Source organism: Papaver somniferum, chromosome 2 (assembly GCF_003573695.1).
Source record: "Papaver somniferum cultivar HN1 chromosome 2, ASM357369v1, whole genome shotgun sequence".
NCBI classification, from domain to species: domain Eukaryota; kingdom Viridiplantae; phylum Streptophyta; class Magnoliopsida; order Ranunculales; family Papaveraceae; genus Papaver; species Papaver somniferum.
Window position 1 is genome coordinate 29,887,585 of NC_039359.1, and position 19,309 is coordinate 29,906,893.

Genomic DNA, 19,309 nt, shown 5'->3' on the forward strand with positions numbered 1-19,309 from the left:
ACGAAAGTCAAAAGATAATCATGTGAAAATCGCCTTGTAACATCTTACATGATTTGTGTGGGACAGTCATTTGATGTAGACTCGGAATGTTTCGTATTGATTATTCGATCACTTGAAAATTGCTTTGAAGCTAATAGTTTGTGTGAGAAAGCTATTGTCGTCTATTTCAACGATTGAAATGGGAGTTTAGAACAATTAACCATGATTGGATATAGCACAGTATGCGTACTTGTATGCTAACTGTTGCATGTTATTCCAAGTCCGGGAACCATAGTATGCATACCCTTATGTGTACTGGTTGGTTAATGAAAGTCCGAGAACTTAGTATGCATACCGGTATGCGTACTGACTTGAGTTTCAAGTTCCGGAAATTCAACTGAGTTTTGGAAGGTATGCATACCCGTTCGCGTACTGGCGAACCCAAACTTAGTTCGGCCACTTAGGTATGCTTACCCGTATGCATACTTGAGTAGGTTATGTTCTAAAATCGGTTTTTTCATGAACTAATACATTTATATAATAAGGAATGCATTCTTTTGCAAACCGTGTCTATATTGTTCATGAATTGATTCGAGTGAATCAAAATCGATTTTGCTTCAATTGTATCTTGTATAACTATATGTGAATATAAACAATTGAACAACTCTATAACTAGTTTCATTTGAGTCATTTGAACTAGTTATGGCTAAGATGAATATGGTTGATATGAAAGTGTTCATATGTCTAACTTCGTTTAACTATTATTGAGAAAACAAGGTGTACACGTTTAGGTATGGTTACTCATATCTAAATGAAGTCACTTTTCATTTGTGTGTAACAATCTGAGCTCGATTTAATTGTTGAAGATATTAGCTTGAGTCTAATCAGGTTTTCATCTAACAATGAATATTGAATGCTTTGTTACCAAGGTAACATTGATTGCAAACCATGATTTGAAGATTATATAAAAGAGAACTCTAGCAATTGGGAAACCTAATCCCCACACCTCATGTGTGATACTAGTTGCGACTAGAGTCGATTCTCCTTTAACCTTAGGTTTTTCACGAAACCCTATAGGTTAACGACTTAAAGACTTCATTGGGATTGTAAAGCCAGACCCAACTATTTTCTATGTTGTTGCGTGTTATGATCTTGTTGTTTCTATTATGATTGAGTACTATCTTCTCTAAGATTTGCTCGAGATTTGATCTTCTATAGGCAAGATAAAAAGTAGTCACAAACATCTTCGTCTCATCGTTTGTGATTCCACAATATCTTGTTTCGATACCATACGATTAAGATTATTGTGAGGTGATTAATATTTCTAGGTTGTTCTTCGGGAATATAAGTCCGATATACCGATTGGTTCCTGTTCACCTTGATTTATCAAAAGACGGAAAAAAAACTCATAGGTATATCTGCGAGAGACAGATGTGTATATTCAATAGACTTTTCTGTGTGAGACAGAAGTCTTCGACTTTAGGTCGTAGCAACTCTTAGTTGTGAGTGAGATCAGCTAAGGGAATTAAGTGCGCAGAATCCGATGTGGTTCTAGAGGCATAAAGAACGCGACTGTACCTTGATCAGTGTGAGATCAGTTAAGGCTCAACTACATTCATGTCTGAAGTTAACTTGGAGTAGGCTAGTGTCTGTAGCGGCTTAATACAGTGTAGTGTTCAAATCGGGACTAGGTCCCGAGGTTTTTCTGCATTTGCGGTTTCCTCGTTAACAAAATTTATGGTGTCTATGTTATTTCTTTTCCACATTATATTTTCTAGATAATTGAAATATCACAGGTTGTGTGTAAGTTCAATCAATGGTGAATCCAACCTTTGGTTGTTGATTAAATTGATTGACACTTGGATATTGGTTTTTGGTACCGTCCAAGTTATTTCTTATATTCAATCGGGATCGCAAATTCCTATTTGTTTGATTGCATATTGAATTGAGAAATTTAGATATAACTCTTTGATATACTTTTCTTAAGACTGAGTCTGACTGTCGAGTTGATTATCTTGAAAATGTATTAGAGTTAGTCCAAACAGATTGCTAAGTGAAATATTGGGTGTAGTTGTTAGACCCCCGCTTTTTCAATTGGTATCAGAGCAGGTAAACACATTTAAGACCTCATAGTCTGTGTTTGTAGCAATCTGACTCTATGGACAGAAGTGTTATCTCTATAAACGTACCGCCAATCTTCGATGGATCGAATTACTTATGGTGGAAAATTGTTATGCGTGATTTCTTCAAGCGCGCGATTTTCAATCATGGGTTTATGTTGTTAATGGCTATAATCCTCCGGTTGTTACAGAAGGCGATGTAGCTGCTCCGAAGGATATCTGTGATTATGATGCTGTCGAGATTCTTGCCGCAAAGCAAAATTCTGACTGATTACCCCAGAAGGCGATGTAGCTGCCATCATACATGCCATTACCCCAGATCTTCAGCACCATGTGACTACGTTCACTCGGTCTAAAGATGTGTGGGATATCTTAGAAACCGTATTTGAAGGGAATACATGTGAAAAATAAGCTAGGCTTGAAAACCTAAATTTTTATTGAGAAAACCTTCATATGGCAGAATATTCATTTGATGAGTTTAATCACAAAGTGTCTAAAATTGTTAATGCATTGTTTGCATTGGGTAAGACTATTCCTGACAAAGACATTGTGATGAAAATTCTCAGGTCATTGACATCTAGATTCGATTCTAAGAAACATGCCATCGTTGAAGGAAATAACCTTGAAACTCTTTCCATAAATACTCTTGTTGGGAAGTTATCTTTGAGCATGAGCATGTATCCAAGTCTGGAAAGGATAATTCTTTCAAAGCACAAAAGAACACTATTACTTGATAAAATTAAAAGTATTGACATCTCTGAAGATGATCCTTCTGAGACTGATTCATCAGATGAAGATCTTGACAAGTCAGTCTCTTCGATCACAAGACAGTTTAGAGATCTTCTTTTGAAGAGAAGTAAACGGCTCACTAGATATAAACCTAAGTCATCAGTTAAACCTCATAATCGTGTTCCTCCTAAAAACATGGATACTGACGATACTGATGACGAGGATATGCCACAGTGCTTCAAGTGTAAAGTTTTTGGTCATTTTTCAAATGAGTGTCTGAATCGTAGAAAATGCACTGGAAACAAGGGTCTTGCTGCAACTCTTGATGAAATGTCTGATCACCATGACTGTAATGAAGACGAAAAATCAAGTGTGGCATTCCTATGTGAAAATATTGATTTTGATAATTGTAGCAATACGTACATCAACCTCAATATTCTTCCGGAAGAAACTTCAACCACTTTGGAGGATAAAATGTATTTCTCTTTGTCTACTGGAAATTCTATTTCTAATTTTTCAGGTTCTACCATTTCTCTAGCAGCTTGCATAGCCGTGGCATCTGAACCATCCTCTCTATTGACATGTTCTTATTGTACTCTCAAGGGTCATGAACTCTCCAACTGTTTCAAGTACAAAAATAAGATAAGATATGTCAATAAACTTCAAAGAAGAGCAAATCGATTAGCAAACAAGATCAAACTTGTTCAGAAGTCGTAGGAGGTATGTAAACTTATCTCTTCTCCAAAGAAGTCAATTTCCAAAGATAATAGTAGACCTCTAGAGAAAAGAGTATGGTCTAAACAGTCTGTTAAACAGGGTTTTAAGAATTCCGTTCAAGAAGCTTATGGTGGACAGATTATTTTTCACCCCATCACAACTTAAATGTATTGGTTGTGTATCTTGTCTCATGTGCCTGGTTCAAAAGAGACAAGGGTTTGCACACTTCAGGCTTTAGGAAAAGATAAAGATTTTTTTTTCTTTTTTTGGTCTCGTTTTCGCCAGCTTGGAATTTTCCATCTTTCATATCTAATTGATATTGAAAGGGCTTTCTTTGTTTGATCAATAAAAGAGGGTTAAAATCGACAATTCTTCCTTCTTTAGGGTTGTGGGTTGTGCGTACGTGAATCCTTTTTGTATAAAGGTTTTGTAACCATACATTTTTTTTCCTTCTCTGAAAAACTCTTTTTTATCACAAGATTGCTTGTTGAGCCTGATTTGTGAATTCCTCTCACAATCTCATACTGGTATGGAGAATCCAAGCATTATGTATTTTGATGGAAAAGTTGTTAATATGATTGTTAAGCCATCAATCATGAAGGAAAAAGATATATCTAATGTACCTTCAACTTTGAAAAGAAAAAGGAGGAATGTGAGGAAACCAAGAGATGTTCCTTCTAATCAACAGAAGTTTTCTGGTGTTCTTGAAGAGTTGAAGGAAACAAGAAATGAGATACTTCAAATAAAGGATATTGTTTTTAGGACTCTTGAAATTCAAAAGGCCCTGGTTCGGCATCAGTCAAGAAGGTTTGTTGGAATTGACTCCTATCTTCATGAACCTTATGTTCCAATGGCTGTTGACGAGAAGGATTTCGGGGACGATAAAAAAAAAATTTAGAGGCCTTAATGTCTAAGAATCTTCTTATGAGAATTTATTCTTGTGTTTTTAAGAAGGATAACTATGGTTTCGAATAAAAATTATTGTGAGTACGCATTGAAAAGGCGAGGGTACCGAAATATACCTCAAGCTAAAACTTTTCCTACCTATAAGTCCTTTCTCCGAAAGTGATTGTCTATGGACTGAGTCGAGACAATACAACTAATCGGTTAATACTTCGTGTGATCGTCTATGGATACGAGATCGAGACAATACAACAACGAAGTATGTTTACTTGATACAAAGGTTCGGACTTAACCAAACACAATATGATTGCTTATCAAGTAAATGGGAATTGACGTTTGTGTAATTTACTTTAATTATAATAAAACAATTATAATGCGGAATATAAAAGTAAATGACACAACAAGATTTTGTTAACAAGGAAACCGCAAATGCAGAAAAACCCCGGGACCTAGTTCAGAATGGAATACTCTCAGGATTAAGCCGCTACACAAAATTACACTAACTTCGTATAGTTGAGACCAAGTAACTAACCCTATAGTTCACCTAGTTCCTTCTGTATTCCCACGCCTCCAACTTATAAATAAGTCACGTACTTGGAGCAATTCCTTTGGTTCGTATTCCAAACAGTAAAGGAACAACAAATCTGTTTGGTATCAACTCTATTCAACCAAGTGATATGAGTCGGACAAAGGATCTTCCGTTTATCTCAACATAAACTCTTTCGTCAGGTCCTTAGATCTATCTTATATTCAATCACCCAAGGGTAATCGTTTAAGATTAAGCCAACAACACCTTTAATCCGAAGAACCGTGTTGATGCCGATCTACTCAATTAATCAATCCAATCTACCACAAGGATAAACCGATTATTAATTGGATCCTCTTTTACCGAAACAAGTATTGTGCACACCAAAGATTATAAAATCCAAGTCAGATCTTCAATATCTTCTTTGTCTTCAAATCTTCTTAAATCTTCAATAAAAACCTGCACACAATCACTTGAATCTCTTGTGATCAATCACGCACAGAACGGAGTCTGTTAACAATGGATTATCACAAGATCTTCTTTAGAACTAACAACAGTCTAAAGATCCCTGTAGAAACTCTGAACTAGTTTGAGTGAATCTTATATCAGAAGAGAAGATTCTCAAGAATAAACAAACTAGGTGCAATCAGATTTCAACCATCGTTAGTCAATCAAATTAATCGAAAACAAAAGATAAACCGAAATTAACTAGTTTCACACCAACGTACACGCTAGAGCTTCTCAATCCCAAATAAGACTTTAAATTGAGCCCCCGTAAGAGATTTCTCCTAATTAGGTTACTCTCCTCTCCGAATAGGCGGTTACTCCAGTAACAACAACAAAAGAGTAAATTTGTTGTTACGAAGGATTAGTTTGCTAGAAAGACAAACGTCGAGTATTTATAGACAAGGAAGTTTAGATACCAAGGAATTTCCAAAACCGAAAACATTCTCAAGATATTCATTAAAGCACAGATTCGGTTTTCATAATTCCTGGAAATGCTTTGTCCAAAAATAATGATCGAAATCTATCGGAAAATCTAATTAGTAAATGCGCATTAGTAATTATGTAATTTCCCTACAAAATAAAATTAATAACCTTAATTAAAAGATTCTTAACTTACTTATGTTTCGATCCTGGGATTCTCTTCCCTTAGCCGTTAAGGAATATCTTTGAACAATTAAAGAAATAAACATTCACAACACGTGTTCAAAGTTTATCGACATCTTTACTTTGTAAGTTCTCTTTCACACTTACATCCTTGAAACCGGTTTGCCACACTTCCAAACAAGTTTAGAATTGGTTCATATGACTTTCAAGAACTATGTGATTGATCAAACCAACATTCAATCACAATCATGGGTTTACGGTTCTACAAAACAAGTTTCGGTTCTACCTCCATGTGAGTATTGTGCATAGTCACACTAGATTTCCAAAAATTCGGTTGACTAGGTACTAGGATCGGTTCCCCATATATATATGGTATCTAACTTATATGTGTTGCACATGTTCATAGGATCGGTTCCCCTTTGCCTAAAAACGTGTTGCACATGTCCATAGGATCGGTTCCCCTTTCTGCTATAAACCTTGTTGCACCCCATACAAGGGTCGGTTCCCTTTGATATATTGCACACCTTATAAGGATCGGTTCCACTTTCCTTTTAATTGGTCAGACATATAAAATCCGATCATACCACAGGTGATTACTTAAGATCGGTTTTACTAATAAAAGTTATACCAATACATAAGTCAGGCCTTTGTGAATAGTTCGACAAAAAACACAACAAGTTGTGAGCGGTTTTATTCTATCACACATATTGGTTGTTCATAAGATATGCAATGAATAACAAAACCAATAACACCTGGCAATTTCCTTTTCGGTCCACAAACAAGTTTGTGAACTTACTTCCTTAGAACACATGTAAACATTATTCCCTAGGATGAAATCCTCACCTCATACCCATACATAATCACAATAGCATTCAAATGATTATGGTGATGTCTTATATACAAAGTTTAATGGTTAAGCAATAAACCTCGTATTGTATTCCTTAATACTATGTCTATCTAGAGTTCAAATATGCTTCGCAGTTATGTTTTCAATATGCACGACTTGAAAGATACGTTAGGAAATGAAACAGTTCAAGTCAAATATCACTAACCTCAAGTGGAAGGATGATTGTTTTCGTTGTAACTCCTTGCTTCTTCACATCTTCAAGACTTTGCAATACTTGTAATGTCTCATATCCTAATACTTTCAAGCTAACCTATACGAAGTTGACTCTAGTACATAATCAAGCGACTCTTAACATGAGTTTTGATTCACTAAAATATGACAACCAAACTTGACATACCAACGCCTTGGTGTGTTCAACCGATCAATGATCTAACAATCTCCCCCTTTGTCAATTTTAGTGACAAAACTCTTACATCATATGGATAAACAAATTACAAGAATTCATTACAATCCGTTTGATTCCCGATTCAACAGCACAGTAAAACTGCTTACATTCAATCCTTGAAAATGTCGTTGTTGACATTATAATAACAAAGCTAATACTCCATCTAAGGAATATAGGTAGATATTCAATCCGCACGTCTTTTTTATACCAATTTATATGACATGTTACTCCCCCTTGGTCTGTGCTTTCACTCTTTCATTAGATAAAACATGCAAGTACCAATGTTATTTTCCCTAGCGATGCCAATCAATATAAAACCAATGCCAGCATCACCTGTTTACTCCATAAAACGAAAAAATAAAGGACAACACGAAAAGAATCTTACAAATCTCAGAATAAACTTGCAAACTTATAGAGTTAGGCACGAGGGTTCCACACATCACGTTCTGATAACCAATATCAAAACCGAAACTACAAGTAGTCTTATTTTGATATGTTACCAAGGAAACAATTGTTCGAAACAATTTTTCCAATTTAGTTTAGCAAACCAAAAACATCTAAGCACATTAGTCCCTTTGCTAAACCGATTGTTCAAAACAACCGCTTGATTCGATAAGACCAAAATAAAGATAAACTCCATTTTTCTCATCAGGTTCGAATTATCCATAAACTTAGAACTTTAAATTTTAAACAAGACAAGTACTAGGTTAGTTAACTAGCATTCCTTGTTTAGGCATTCAACTAGACTTGAATAACCGAAACCTCACTTTGATAAGACAACCTAAGATCAAAATTAATTTAGTTTCTTATCCGGAATCGAATTGGGCTAAACAAATCATCCCGTACACAAATTATTTCGTTAATCCATAAATAATTCATACAAACCAAAATAAATCAACTTGTATAATTATTCACCTCAACCGGAAGCAATTGAAACAACATAGACATTAAAAGCACCGCAATTGCACCATAATTTTGTAAGCCTAAACAATTGATACCATACAAAAGCAAGATAACAATGGTTTTTCTTAACCGGAACCAATTGAATCACATACATATCAATTGTACCAAAATTTTGTAAGCCTAAACAATTGATACCACACAATAAAACAAGATAACAATAGTTTTTCTTAACCGGAACCAACTGAATCACACATCCACACACACACATCATGGAATAAATATCAATTGAACCGAAATTTTGTTAAGAAAAAGCAACAAATATATATAATATAAACTCAGGCTTTTCTTAAACAGGACAACGATTAACTAACAAGATTGTTACCTCAAATTTCGCATTCACTTCTCCAATATGATAGCATCTTCGTCCAGGGAGAATTGATATAGAAATATCACCACGTTGTCATCCTTATGCATAAACAAAAGAATAACAACACACCCCAACCTTTACCATAGAAAGGTTTAAAACCGGTTTTAACAATTGCAAGCAAAAGTTGAAAACCGTCGAAACACATATGATTTTATGCTAAACCAAAACCGATTCAACATATTGTGACTTTTCACATATTGTTTCTATCAGAACCCCTCATGATCCTTTGATAAATCCTACCTACTAGGGCTAGAACTTAATCCCGCTAAATCAAAAAGTCACCCAAACCATAAGGGTTCACAATCTATGAGATCGAATATCAAGGTAGTAAAACCGAGATCAAACATCCCATAAACCAATTTGCAATACACCATAAATATTCAAAATTAAATCAAGTATTACAATTACCTCTATCTTGTAGGGAATTAAATTTTAAAATTAACGCAAAAAGAATTAGATCATTTCGAGTTCGGACGAAGAAGTTATGGGTAAAACAGTTTTTCACTTCTTCCCTATAGTTAAAACCGTGCTGCACATGTGCATAGGATCTCTTCCCCCAATAAAAAAACTTTATGCACATGTGCATAGGATCTATTCCCTTTTTGCACCTATCACTAGTATTGGTACCCCCAAGTGTTACTTGTGACGGATCACAACAGTAAACTGTTTTTGACATAACTTTTGCATGCGATGTCCGAATTCAGTGATTTTTGGCTCGTTTTAACCGTAAAAACAAGATATATACATATATGATCAATAGATATCAAAATAATAAACTCAAAATTACCGTTTCTATCAAAAACTCAAATATAGAAAGAGAAAGTATGAGTATAGAAGAAAAGAAATCTCCTAAAGATGTTAATTAGTCATATAATAACGGAGAGATCATGTGATCATTTTTTCATGTGATTCCTCACCTTAAAAAAAATTGAGCACCAAGGTGAGCATGCACATTACAACACAACTAGGTTGTGTTGAGTTGATCCTTGTCTTGTACGTCACGAGTGACTAAGACCGAATCATCATTCTTGACCTCTTGCTTGGTTTGTTTTATCTTGTTACATCTCTTGTTTTTCTTCTTTGACTTGTGATGAAGAATGTCATTATCACAATCTTTACTAGTACAAGAGATTTCAGACATAATGTCTTTCTTTAGTCTTTCAAGAAGACTCTTGTAATTATTGTTACCAACAATTAGCAGCTGAGAGTCATTCTTGTGACTAACTTTTGGTCCATTTTGGGACCCATTTAGAGTTGGGTTTCGCAGGAGCATCTTTCTTCTTCATAATACCATTAAAATCATTGTCCTTTTGAATATTTTGCGAAACACCCTTTCTCCAATTTGGAACATCAGATATTTTCTTTGCATTTACAAAGTTATCTCTCTTTGTATATTCGGGTCTTTTATGAGAAGACCTTGTCGAGTGATATGCAAAATTCAAACTATCATTATAATAAATTTTTTGCCTAAACTTAGGACAATACCGATCTGAGTTCTTAGGAGGAGAAAACTTAGCCAATTTGTTTGATACAATGGAAAGCGCATCTTGCATCTTACGAACTTTGCATCCCCATTGCAAGTGTCATTTATTACCACAATAATAACAATGCTTAGTATAAATATACGAAGTATGAGTTTTAGTGTTACCTTTTTGTGGGTCCTCTTGCATTGGAGATCGACGAGTGTTCTTCTTCTTAGCAGAAGTGTTCTCTTTGATTACTGCTGGTTGAACATTATTCTTAGGCTTGACAGACTTTTCTTCTTTACAAGATATAAGAGCATCTTTGTCATCAGTGGAAGCCTCTGATTGAGAAGAATTTGTAGCTTTAACAAATTTTACCTCTTCGCTAATATTTGAAGCATCTATTCCCTTATAGCCTAATCCTCGTGTATCACGATGATTTTTACTTGCTTCTAACATTGAGGTTAACTTGTTTGAGCTTTCATTGGATTTTTTCAGTTCCAAATTTTCTTCTTCCAACATATTGATTTTGTCAAGAGCACTGGCTAGATCAGCCTCAAGGTATTTTTATCGTGAGAGATATACACCTTCTTTCTCTTCAAAACTCTTTTGTTGAGAGTTAATCCTTGCATCAGATTCAACAAGTTTCTCTTCCAACAAATGAATTTTTTCAAGAGCAGCATCACGCTCCTCTTTTAACAGTTTTGCTTGAGAGAGACTAGCGTTTTCTTTTTCTTCAAGACCCTGAATTTGTTGAGAAGTATCTTCTCTCAATTTTTCGTAGTCTAGACGATGCCTTTCACATTCAGTAGTCTTTAATTGTAAAGTAACCTGAAGTTCTTTTATTTGCTCATTAGACACACTTAACAAAATTTCGTTAGACAATAATTTCTCACGAAACTTCTCCAACATAGAGTATGTGACCTCTGATTCTGAAGATGGTTTAAAAACCTCTTGCGATACGTTAACTGAGTCTTTCAATAATTTTCGATTTCGCTTAATCTTACTTTGACTCATTTCTTATAGGTTGGATCGCACCAAACAGATATTGTTACATCTTTTCGTGTTTGCCTGCTCTGATACCAATGGAAAAGGCGAGGGTACCCAAATATACCTCAAGCTAAAACTTTTCCTACTTATAAGTCCTTTCTCCGAAAGTGATTGTCTATGAACTGAGTCGAAACAATACAACTCGGTTCACACTTCGTGTGATCGTCTATGGATACGAGATCGAGACAATACAACAACGAAGTATGTTTACTTGATACAAAAGTTCAGACTTAACCAAACACAATAGGATTGCTTATCAAATAAATAAGAATTAACTTTTGTGTAATTTACTTTAATTATAATAAAACAATTATAATGCGTAATATAAAAGTAAATGACACAGCAAGATTTTGTTAACGAGGAAACCGTAAATGCAGAAAAACCTCGGGACCTAGTCCAGAATTGAATACTTTCAGGATTAAGCAGCTACACAAAATTACACTAACTTCGTATAGTTGAGACCAAGTAACTAACCCTATAGTTCACCTAGTTCCTTCTGTATTCCCACGCCTCCAACTTATAAATAAGTCACATACTTGGAACAATTCCTTTGGTTCGTATTCCAAACAGTAAAGGAACAAAAAATCTGTTTGGTATCAACTCTATTCAACCAAGTGATATGAGTGGGACAAAGGCTCTTCCATTTATCTCAACATAAACTCCTTCTTCAGGTCCTTAGATCTATCTTATATTCAATCACCCAAAGGTAATCGTTTAAGATTAAGCCAACAACACCTTAATCCCAAGAATCGTGTTGATGCCGAAACAAGTATTGTGCACACCAAAGATTATAAAACCCAAGTCAGATCTTCAATATCTTCTTTGTCTTCAAATCTTCTTAAATCTTCAATAAAAACCTGCACACAATCACTTGAATCTCTTGTGATCAATCACGCACAGAACGGAGTCTGTTAACAATGGATCATCACAAGATCGTCTTTAGAACTAACAATAGTCTAAAGATCCCTGTAGAAACTCTGAACTAGTTTGAGTGAATCTTATATCAGAAGAGAAGATTCTCAAGAATAAACAAACTAGGTGCAATCAGATTTCAGCCACCGTTAGTCAATCAAATCAATGGAAAACAAAAGATAAACCGAAATTATCTAGTTTCCCACCAACGGTACACGCTAGAGCTTCTCAATCCCAAAAAAGACTTTAAACTGAGCGGCCGTAGGAGATTTCGCCTAATTAGGTTACTCTCCTATCTGAATAGGCGGCTACACCAGTAACAACATCAAAAGAGTAAATCTGTTGTTACGAAGGATTAGTTTGCTAGAAAGGCAAACTTCGAGTATTTATAGACAAGGAAGTTTGGACACCAAAGAATTTCCAAAACCGAAAATATTCTCATGATATTCATTAAAGCACAGATTCGGTTTTCATAATTTCTGGAAATGCCCTGTCCAAAAATAACGATCGAAAACTCTCGAAAAATCTAATTAGTAAATGCACATTACTAATTATGTAATTTCCCTATAAAATGAAATTAATAACCTTAATTAAAAGATTCTTAACTTACTTATGTTTCGATCTTGGGATTCTCTTCCCTTAGCCGTTTAGGAATATCTTTGAATAATTAAAGAAATAAACATTCACAACACGTGTTCAAAGTTTGTCGCCATCTTTACTTTGTAAGTTCTCTTTCACACTTACAACCTTGAAACCGATTTGCCACACTTCCAAACAAGTTTAAAATTGGTTTATCTGACTTTCAAGAACTATGTGATTGATCAAACCAACATTCAATCACAATCATGGGTTTACGGTTCTACCAAAATAAGTTTCGGTTACACCTCCATGTGAGTATTGTGCATAGTCACACTAGCTTTCCAAAAATTCGGTTGACTAGGTACTAGGATCGGTTCCCCATATATATATGGTATCTAACTTATATGTGTTGCACATGTCCATAGGATCGGTTCCCCTTTGCCTAAAAACGTGTTGCACATGTCCATAGGATCGGTTCCCCTTTCTGCTATATACCTTGTTGCACCCCATACAAGGATCGGTTCCCTTTGATGTACTGCACTCCTTACAAGGATTGGTTCCCCTTTCCTTTTAATTGGTCAGACATACAAAATCCGATCATACCACAGGTGATTACTTAAGATCGGTTTTACTAATAAAAGTTATACCAATACATAAGTCAGGCCTTTGTGAATAATTCTACCAAGAACACAACAAGTTGTGAGCGGTTATACTCTATCACACATATTTGTTGTTCATAAGCTATGCATTGAATAACAAAACCAATAATACCTGGCAATTTCCTTTTCGGTCCACAAACAAGTTTATGAACTTACTTCCTTAGAACACATGTAAACATTGTTCCCTAGGATGAAATCCTCACATCATACCCATACATAATCACAATAGCATTCAAATGATTATGGCGATGTCTTATCTACAAAGTTTAATGGTTAAGCAATAAACCTCGTATTGTATTCCTTAATACCACGTCTATCTAGAGTTCAAATATGCTTCGCAGTTATGTTTTCAATATGCACGACTTGAAAGATACGTTAGGGAATGAAACAGTTCAAGTCAAATATCACTAACCTCAAGTGGAAGGATGATTGTTGTCATTGTAGCTCCTTGCTTCTTCACATCTTCAAGACTTTGCAATACTTGTAATGTCTCATATCCTAATACTTTCAAGCTAACCTATACGAAGTTGACTCTAGTACATAATCAAGCGACTCTTAACATGAGTTTTGATTCACTAAAATATGACAACCAAACTTGGCATACCAACGCTTGGTGGTTTCAACCGAACAATGCTCTAACACGCATAGCTATTGCCAACGTTTCATCTTGTAATGTTTTTAGATTTATTTATTTAAAGTCTAAAGTTTATTTGGAATATGATTTTGCAGTATTAATATTTATTGGTTTCATATATTGCAAAAAAAAAATAAAAAATATTGTTATGGAACATGCGTGTTTACGTCCTGAACTATGATTGTCCCATATGTGTCAATAGTGAAGCCTATTATGTCATTATGCAAATATTGATGGAAGATAGGATGAACTTTTGATTGCAAAGATTAAGTCTATAATATGTCTTTATGCAAATATTGATGAAAAATAAAATGAATTTTTGAGTATTCTGCAGTATTGATCTTTCCCTGATCCACTTCTATGTGAAAGTAGTGTGTGGTTTCGTAAGTTCTCTTATGTTGAGCATTTCCGATTAAATTAAACATGGGTTCTCTTATGGTTAATTTAATTGAGTTTTATGGATAGAAATTCATATTTCGTATGATTTGTAAATGTCCAAAGAAATTCTTCTTTTCTTGTAAAATTAAGGTCGCTCTTGTTGTTCTTTCGGGAATGACATTTTATGGGGGAGAGTTCTTAATTGAACTTGTGCTTAATTGTCAAATCTTTGTGAGGAGTGCGTCTGTGGAATATTATAGGAGTTTTCTTGTATCTTTATGAACTCCTTGATGAATACATTAAGTTTCGACTATGTGAAATCATCTAAACAAAGTTGATATGTTTTCTTTTAGTCATGAAGTATCTCTATGAGAATTCCATTATGATCCCACTAGTTTTCGTACCTTTGCCAATTTATATTGACAAAAAGGGGGAGAATTAATGTGTAGTTTACACTACAAATACATATGGTTTACGGATCATTATGTAAGGGGGAGTGGTTTTCATTGTGAGATGAAGTATTGACTAAGAGGGAATGATACATATCACCATAGTATTGTTGTCAAACTTGTGATACAATTGGACTTTGATGATGTGTAATAATACTATGGCACCGTATAACAATGATTGAGAGCTATTGTTTTCTCATTGTTATAGCTACGGATCTTCAACAACTATGATTGTAACACCCCGTGTTTTTAGCATGGCGCATGCTGAAAGATGCTCCATGGCATGAGATGAAGCTTCATCTCATGTTTCTGTCGCGTTAAGATGAATATTGGCCTAGGGCCAATGTTGTATGATGATGATGTATTAGGCCAGTTGGGTAGATGTCCTTGAGCGTTGCAGCAATCTTTGCGCATTATGTGGACGATTGTCCTGGAGCAAACATTGCACAATCATTGTGCATCATGCCAGAGAGGGCTGGTCGAATAAGTGTTGCGCAATCATTGTACGCAATCATTGTGCGCAATAATTACACGCAATCATTGTACGCAATCATTATGCACAATCATTGCACATGAATAGTAAAAGTGGGAGTTGATGCATGATTTTTGGTCCCCCAATTTAAGTTGTAAAAATGTCAAGTTAACATATATAGGGAGGGGTACTTGGTTGAAGGTGCATATGTGGACTATGCACCAAGTAAGCTTCACATCTTAGTCGAAACGGTATAAATGATGCTTAGACCTCATTTCTAGTTACGTAGACTTGCCAAACGAGCATGTTAAGCATGGTCATTACTATGCCATGCCACAGACTCGATGATGCATATTCCTTATGCATTTTGACGGAACGACCTATACGGACTAGGCCATTATCATTATTGCTTGGCCACGGCCTCGCAAATGAGTTGGGTTAAGTTTTCTGTCCCTTCGAGGATGAACTACGATTTGTGCTTGATCCCTCTAGAGTAGAGAAGGGTATGTAGGCAGCCGCAATGAGTTGCAGCACTGCCGGTCCAGCACTTTTTCGCTCATATCATCTAATTGCGAGATGATTGCGGCACTTTGGCCTCTCATATCATCTAAGCTCGGTAGCTCGATGCAAGAGATGATTGTGGCCAAGATTTATGAGGCGAGTTGCAATCCATTCACTGGATTCTCATACTGCCTATCAAGTTGATGCAGATGAGCAAGCTACGGCCTATTTGGAGGATAAAAACCTGATTGTCATAATTTAGCTCCAGATGAGCCTAAATTGATTGGAAACATACCAATCATCGATACGTACGCATCACGGTCTTGGGATTTTAGCCAAATTCCATTGTTTAGGGCCTCAAAAGGCCGTTTTTCCTATTTTAAGAAAGTTTTTGTTTTCTTGATAAACCCTTTGCAGATCAAGGGGGAGTTGGAACGGTGTGGAGACTATGTTGGCGGCATATTGCTTCACGAGCATGCTTTCAAGGGCAAATGGACGTGCATTTTACTAGCTTTAAGGACCGGACCGTAGCTTCATCATGGCGCATCGGGGAAGTTATGGCCTGCGCGTGCAGGTGTAATTTTCCGGTCCGTCACAATGATGTGAGTTGAACACGTTCATAATCACTGGAGTACTTGGAAGTGACGAAGATTTCGAGTAATGTTGAAGAACTAAGGAAATCAAGCATTTGGATGAAAAGCTACGAAGTTTATTTATTTTGTAATCCATATGTATTGATAGTTTTGTCACTAAAATTGACGAAGGGGGAGATTATTAAAGCACTGCTCGGTCGAACTCGCAAGCATTGGTATCTCAAGCTTGTTGTCAAGTTTAGTTGGAAAAACTATAAGCCTTTATTTCTAGTCTACTTATAGCTAAGTGTCGGATTAGGATAGAAAGTGTAGTTGAGCATTAGACTCATGGCGTTCATCGATTGAAGACGAAGAACTACTAAGGGGATCTTGTGGAACTTCATCAACTAAAGGTATATGGAGACTTGAACTCATTTATCACTCAAAATTCTATCTACAATATCTCCTGTTTGAGACAAAAATCGTATAGCTATATAGACTTCGATTATACACATTTAAAATTTCAAGCTGAGTTTAAGTCGTTTACATATATATCGAAATATGTGTTAGTAAGATTTCGCTTTAACCAAGTTCATCTTATATTGTTGACGAAAGTCAAAATATGATCATGTGAAAATCGCCTTGTTACATCTTACATGATTTGTGTGAGACAGTCATTTGATGTAGACTCAGAATGTTTCGTATTGATCATTCGATCACTTGAAAATTGCTTTGAAGCTAATAGTTTGTGGAAAGCTATTGTCATCTTCCAAGAATGTTTCAATAATTGAAATGGGAGTTTAGAACAATTAACCATGATTGGATATAACACAGTATGCGTACTTGTATGCTAACTGTTGCATGTTATTCCAAGTCTAGGAACCATAGTATGCATAACTGTATGCGTATTGGTTGGTTAATGTAAGTTCGGGAACTTGGTAGGCATACCGGTACGCGTACTGGCGTGAGTTTCACGTTCCGAAAATTTAACTGAGTTTTTTTAAGGTATGCGTACCCGTTCGCGTACTGGCAAACCCAAACTTAGTCTGGCCACTTAAGTATGCGTACCCGCATGCATACTTGAGTAGGTTATGTTCTAAAATCGGTTTGTTCATGAACTAATACATTTATATAATAAAGAATGCAATCTTTTGAAAACCGTGTATATAATGTTCATGAATTAATTCGAGTGAATCAAAATCGATTTTCCTTCAATTGTGTCTTACTTCAATGAGAATATAAACAATTGAAAAATTCTAAAACTAGTTTCATTTGAGTACTCATTTGAACTAGTTATGGTTAAGATGAATATGATTGATATGAAAGTGTTAATATGGCTAACTCCGGTTAACTATTGTTGAGCCAACAAGGTGTACACGTTTAGGTACGGTTACTCATATTTAAATGAAGTCATTTTTCATTTGTGTGTAACAAGCTAAGTTCGATCTAACGGTTGAAAGATATTAGATCGACTCAATCAGGTTTTCATCTAACGGTGAATATTGAATGCTTTGTTACCAAGGTAACATTGATTGCAAACCTTGATTTGAAGACTATATAAAGGAAAACTCTAGGAACTGGGAAACCTAATCCCCACACCTCCTGAGTGATACTAGTTGCGACTAGAGTCGATTCTCCTTTAATCTTAGGTTTTTCACGAAACCCTATAGTTTAACGACTTAAAGACTTCATTGGGATTGTGAAGCCAGACCCAACTATTTTATCTGTTGTTGCGTGTTCTTATCTTGTTGTTTCCATCGTGATTGAGTACTATCTTCTCTATGATTTGCTCGAGATTTAATCTCCGATAGCAAGATAAAAAGTAGTCACAAACATCTTCGTCTCATCGTTTGTGATTCCACAGTATCTTGTTTCGCTACCATACGATTAAGATTATTGTGGGGTGATTTATATTTCTAGGATGTTCTTCGGGAATATAAGTCTGGTATATCAATTGGTTCCTGTTCACCTTGATTTATCAAAAGACGGAACAAAAATCATAGGTATATATAGAGGAGACAAATTTATCTATTCAATAGACTTTTTTGTGTGAGACAGTTTGGTTTATCAAGTCTTCGAATTTAGGTCATTGCAACTCTTAGTTGTGGGTGAGATCAGCTAAGGGAATCAAGTGCGCAGAATCCGGCATGGTTCTAGAGGCGTAAGGAACGCGATTGTACCTTGATAAATATGAGATTGGTTAGGGCTCAACTACATTCCAGTCTGAAGTTAACTTAGAGTAGGCTAGTGTCTGTAGTGGCTTAATACAGTGTGGTGTTCAAATCTGGATTAGGTCCTAGGGTTTTTCTGCATTTGCGGTTTCCTCGTTAACAAAATTTCTGGTGTCTGTGTTATTTCTTTTCCGCATTATATTTTTTATACAATTGAAATATCATAGGTTGTGCGTAAGTTCAATCAATTGTGAATCCAACCTTTGGTTGTTGAATAAATTGATTGACACTTGGATATTGGTTTTTGATACCATCCAAGTTATTTCTTATATTCAATCGGGCTCGCAAATTCCTATTTGCTTGATTGCAGATTGATATGAGAAATTGAGATATAACTCTTTGATATACTTTTCTTAAGATTGAGTCTGACTGTCTAGTTGATTCTCTTGAAAGTATATTGGAGTTAGTCCATACAGATTTCTAAGCGAAATATTGGGTGTGGTTGTTAGACCCCCGCTTTTTCACAACCCATATCCAAGGAAACTGGATTCCGCAATTCACTAATACCCTGGATCATGCACTTTGTTAACATCCAAATGGTTGCTGACTTCATCAATTATTTAATCCACACCTGGAACCACGATAAGCTAAACCTCCTCCCTCCCCACAGTTCAACGAATCGTGAATATCCACTTCCCCTTAAACAACCCAATCTACGAAATCATATGAGCTTTCACCAAATATAGAAGATGCACCAAAACAT